The sequence below is a fragment of the Phalaenopsis equestris genome, unplaced genomic scaffold (assembly GCF_001263595.1).
Source record: "Phalaenopsis equestris unplaced genomic scaffold, ASM126359v1 Scaffold000049, whole genome shotgun sequence".
Classification (NCBI taxonomy): domain Eukaryota; kingdom Viridiplantae; phylum Streptophyta; class Magnoliopsida; order Asparagales; family Orchidaceae; genus Phalaenopsis; species Phalaenopsis equestris.
In genome coordinates, this window is record NW_018164491.1 from 500,891 (window position 1) to 506,203 (window position 5,313).

Consider the following 5,313-nt stretch of genomic DNA (forward strand, 5'->3'; position numbering starts at 1 on the left):
ATGGTCAAATTGGCCAAATTGGGTCATGTGATATTTGAGGGAAATGAAATTGAGAATATTTGGGAGGTTTTGGAAATTTTTGAGATTTTTTTGGAATATTTGGAATTTGAGGTAAGTAGGGGTATTTTGGTAATTTGGCCAATTTTGGTGATTTTGGGTAGTTTGGGTGTTTTCAAGGGGTTCGAAATGATTTTTGAACCAATTTGGGTATTTTGTGTAGACTTGAAAATTTTGGCCAAATTTGGGGTCCCAAAAGTATCTAGGTAATTTGGGGGAATTTAGGGGCAAAATGCTAGTTTGGGTATCTTGGTAGAGTTGGAGTGCCAACCACTATCAATAAGCCATGGACAAATGGAAACCCCCTTTTGGGACCTCTATGTAGTGGTCTTAGCTAAACCCTAGCTCAGGGCTAATGGGTTTAGGGGACCACCTACAGGAGTCTCCCAAAAGTATCAAGGGACCAGAGCTTGGAAATTCTGGATTTAGGGTAGTGAGTGATTGTGAGTGTAAGTGATTGCCTTAGCTCTAGACCAACTCCCAAGGTCAACCCTAAGGTCCAGCAGTCCTAAGGGTGACTCATCTTGAGTTCCCCAATAGTGACCCCACCTATTAAGTGCTAGAGGTTATGATTAATATGTGGAACTTCAAGTTGAGTAAAGAGGAGTGTAGAATTTCTAATGGTGAGGGTTCCTTATCTAGTTTTCTAAGAATAGTCAATAGGAAAGTCCTATGGCTAGAACTTAGGCTACTAAAGAGGAAAAACTAAACCTCAACCAAAAGTGAGGTCAACAGTTAGCCTGCGCTTAAGCGCGGGGTCTGGTGCTTAGGTGCCAGTGCACAAATTTTGATATTTTTGGTTTTAAGTAACATGCACTTCTAGCCTAAGTCATCACTTCTAAATGATCTTATAAATCTTTAATATTTGTTTTCTTCCCTTTCAACTCTCCTCTACCTCAATACTCACCAATCTTAACTAATTTGATTCAACACAAAATAACACAAAATTTCACACAAACAAACACTTATATTAATTCACAAATAATTACAAGTATTTTCAATACATAGGTTATCAATCCAAAGAGTCTTGGATGAGATAGTTTTTAACACGAACACTAAACAATCATAACATTAAAAACACACTAAATAAACTTAACATATTAAACAAACAATAAACACGCAAACATTAAACAAAAAATTTAATTCCACTCTTCTTCCGGTGGAATGAATCCTGGCCTATCATTAGTCTCTTCTTGGGCATTTGGAATATAAATCTGATAAAATGGATGGTGGTGAAGAACTCTAATTGAGTCTTCTCCAATCCATTTATTTTTCAAATACATAGCCTTGTCTGCTTCTTCCATAAAACTAATATGGCTAAATTGAATCTTAAGTTGCCATCCCAATTGCTCCAGATGTGCGTTAACTTCCATCACTTTCGCTTTAATTGAAGCCACGTCAGCCTCAATTTTAGTGATTTCTCCGATATTCCTTCGATACTAATGGCTAGGAAACCGTTATATAACTCTTGTGCACTCAGACTAATGACTTTCTTCTTCATAACTTCCTCCTTCTTCAAATCACTCTCCAAAGGAGACATCTTTCCAAGAACTCTCACTTTTCACTTAAAATTTATGGTTAAATTGAAGTGTGGTGAGACTTATCCTCATACCCTTCTATTTATAGGCTCTAGATCACACCTAAAACCTCTATACACGTTCTCAAACCACTAACCCATGTTTAAGCTCACTAAACCACATTTAAAACTTCTATAAATGTCAGTTAGCACGTTTAGTAAACTGCAGCGCTTAAGCGCCGAAGGTTGGCGCTTAAGCGCCAATGCTTAATTTAGCACAGGTCAGCTTAACGTCCAAAAACTCATTCTAACATGTCTAAGTCATCTTTTAAGGTCTTAGAATCATTACTAAATCATTATATATCAATATACTACCAATATTTTCTAAATCAAACATAACAATATAACGTCCAAAACAAACACACAGATAACTATGGGTTGATTCCACAAAACGTTTGGTCTAATGTCATCAGCCCATCGTAACCAGTGCTTATTTTGGTTGACCCATCAACATAAAATTATTCAATTTAAGTTGATCCCCTAAAAAGTAGGGTTTAAGCCTATGAGCATTCACTTTAAATATTTTATCAATTTTAGAATCTTTGATATCCACAGCTCCATAAAGATAAACTTTTATCTACAAAATATTCATTTTTAAAAACTTTGTAACACTTTAAGCATCCCATTGAGGTAAAACAACAACTTATATCTATTTGGATACATAGTCTACTGCTATCAATATATATAAATTATTAAAAGATGATATAAATGGTCCTATGGAGTATAATCCCCAAACACCAAATATCTCAACTTCTAATACATAATTGAGAGGCATCTCATTCCTCCTAGAAATATTGCTTACTCTTTGAAATTGATCGCAATTTTTACTATAAGTGTTAACATCCCTAAAGATTGTAGGCCAATAAAATCTAGATTGCTAAATTTTGTATGCAGTTTTATCAACACCATAATGTCCCCTAAAATCAGAATTATAAAATTTTTGGATAATTTTATAAGTTTCTTCTAAAGGAACACATCTTTGAATAATAAGATCATTTCCTTGTTTATATAAAAATGGGTCATCTCAAAAATAAGTCTTAGCTTTAGATAAAAATTTCGTCTTCTGTTGGTATGTCATTCTATAGGATATAATATCACTGACAATGAAGTTCACAATGTCGGCATACCATGGAACATACCACTCATTAGCACTGAACAATTCTTCATCTGGAAAATGTTCATTAATTTCTCTTTCAAAATAGAGCTTCACAATGTTGACAATTTGATTCTCAACTCCATTTTGATCTACTATTTCAAAGTCAAATTCTTGCAAAAGAAGAATCCATCTTATAAGTCTTGGTTCTGCATTATTCTTTTTCATTAAATACTTAATAGCAGAACAATCAGTATGCACATCACATTTAGTTCCAATTAAGTATGATCTAAATTTATCAAAAGTATATACTACTGCTAATACCTCTTTCTCAATTATGGTATAATTAATTTGAGCTGCATTAAGAGTTCTAGTAGCATAGTAGATTACTTTGAAAATCTTACATACTTTTATCCTAAAACAGCTCCAATAGCATAACCACTTGCATCACACATGAATTCAAAATGTTTTTCCCAATCTGGTGAAATAATAATTGGTTTAGTGACTAATTTTTCTTTTAATAACTCAAAAGCTCTTAGGAACTCCTTATCAAAATTAAAAATTAAATCAGTTTCAAGTAAATGACATAGAGGCTTAGCAATTTTTGAAAAGTCTTTAATATACCGCCTGTAGAATCCAACATATCCTAGAAAACTTCTAATTTCCCTCACACTTGTTGGGTAAAGTAAATTAGCGATCACTTGAATTTTTGCAGGGTATACTTCCATATCATTTTCTCATATCTGATGTCCTAAAAAAACTCCTTATGCTACCATAAATTGACAGTTTTCCCAGTTAAGGACTAAATTTTTTTCTTCACAGCGCTTAAGAACTTTTGATAAATGTTCTAAACATGATTCAAATGAAGTTCTAAACACTTAAAAATCATACATAAAAACATCCATAAAAATTTCAATTCTTTTTTCAACTAAATCACAAAAAATAGGCATTTTATACATCTTTGAAATGTAGCAGAGACATTACATAAACTTAAGGGCATTCTTCTAAAAGCAAATGTATCATAAAGACTGGCAAAAGTTGTTTTCTCTTGATCCTCAGGAGCTATTTGTATTTGGTGATAACCAGTATGTCCATCTAGAAAATAAAAGTATTTATGCCCAGCTAGTCTATCCAAGATTTGATCTAAAATGGGTAGTGGAAAATCATCTTTCCTAGTGGCAAGATTTAATTTTCTATAATCAATGCATATTCACCACCATGTGACTTGTCTTGTTGGTATTAACTCATTATGTTCATTCATAGTCACAATCACTCCTCCTTTCTTAGGAACACAATGAATCAGCTAACCCATGCACTATCTAAAATATGATAGATAATTCCAACATCTAACCACTTTAAAATCTCTTTCTTAACAACTTCTTTCATAACATGATTCAATCTTCTTTGAGGATCGGCCATGGGTTTGCAGTTCTCTTTCATATGAATTATATGCATATAAATTGAGGAATTGATTCAATTTAAGGACCAATTCCTTTTATATCAACAATTGTCCTTCTAAAGGCTTACTTATAACTCTTTAAAATTTTCATCAAACTCATTTCTTCTTCTGTAGTTAATTTTCAAAAAATTATAACAAGTAATGTTGAGAAATCACCTAAAAAGGCACACTTTAAATGTTTAGGAGGTAGGAGGTTTTTCAATTGATTGACAAAAAGATAAAATCACCTAAAAAGGCACACTTTAAATGTTTAGGAAGTAGGAGGTTTTTCAATTGATTGACAAAAAGATGTATCTTTTTCTTTCGTGTCCAAAACTTCAAATCTTTCTCAAACATATTTGAATCTTCCTTGTAAAATTCTTCAAATTGATCTAATTCCTCTTCTTGCTCATGTTCCAACTCTTTCATTTCAGATTTCTCTTCATAAGTTTTTTTGAAATGACATTCACTTATATATCTTATCACATCCATTTTATAGCATTCATCATATTTATCTTTTGCCGGATATTTCATTGATTTGGAACTATTAAACATAAGGGTTTGATCATTGACGCACATAGTTAATTCTCCTTTCTACACATTTATCATTGTTCTTCTTGTAGCTAGGAAAGGTCTCCCAAAATGATAGATATCTCCTTATCTTCTTTAATATCTAGCACAATGAAATCAACAAGAAAGATAAATTGATCCACTTTCACTAAGACATCTTCTATAACTCATTTAGGATATATTATTGAACGATCTGCTAAATACAAAGTTACAGCAGTAGGGGATATTTCTCCTAATCTCAATCTTTTAAATACTCATAATAGCATAAGGTTGTTGCTTTCACCTTAATTACATAAAGATTGCCCATAAAATTTGTCTGTTGAATCTAAAACATCTACACTCCACTCCTCACTAAGTGCAACAATCTCGTTATCTTTGAACTTCCTTTTTGTGTTAAGAATATCCTTCATAAACTTCACATAACTTTGCATTTGTTCTAAGCTTCAGTAAATGGAATATTAATTGTAAGCTTCTTAAAAATTTCCAAAAATTTTGAAAATTGTTTATCCAACTTTTGTTGACGGAGCCTATGAGGAAATGGAGTTGGTGATTTTTCCAAGTCAACTTTAAGTGGAGAAA